This window comes from Hyposmocoma kahamanoa, unplaced genomic scaffold (assembly GCF_003589595.1).
Source record: "Hyposmocoma kahamanoa isolate Upper Pololo Valley unplaced genomic scaffold, ASM358959v1 102, whole genome shotgun sequence".
Lineage (NCBI taxonomy): Eukaryota > Metazoa > Arthropoda > Insecta > Lepidoptera > Cosmopterigidae > Hyposmocoma > Hyposmocoma kahamanoa.
The window spans coordinates 16,560,277-16,560,985 of NW_020653337.1; positions in this window are offsets into that span (position 1 = coordinate 16,560,277).

Sequence of the window (709 nt, forward strand, 5' to 3'; positions counted from 1 at the left end):
CTTAGAGTAGAAATATAGGGGCAAACATAAAAGTTAAAAGATTATTTCTGTTAGTGGGGCGGGAGAATTTTGAAGGTAACGGTATAGTGGGTAGATTTGGTTGAAGATTACCATAGTCTTTACCAATAGTTTGTTGTGTTTCCTGTCACAATTTTGAGTTGTGTGAGTCACCTCTTGCCAATGTCAATGTCACATTGATATTGAAAATAGTATGAACATTTGTGGCAGGTTTCTGTCATTTAGGCAGATTCAATTTATATTCCTTTTCATTGCTGCAGAACATAATAAGTTATATTAAATGTGGCAGAGTTTTTCAGATTTGGGAATATTCGGGAAGTTCTTTATTAACCGACCGCCAAAGTATGCGGGCGACGACGGCCGCCAAGCGCGCAGGTCGCGTCCTGCGCGGTTCTACTAGTAGTCTAGTACCTCGCCGCGGCAACCGCGAGCAATCGTCACCACTACAGGTGTAAAACGCATCGTGAAATGTACTACTAATTTTACATGCTTAACTGTTACATTCTACAGATGCCGCGGTCCCGCGGCAGACGCGGGTGAAAACCGCTCCGTGAGTTCTTAGTGTAACGAAAAATGAGTTTCACCGCCATCTAACGTGTAATAGTTAGTTATCATATACTAGTAGTATTTTTACTAAAACGCCACCTGTTGGAGAATGGCTGAACCAGGATGAAAAAATACTGAAATATTG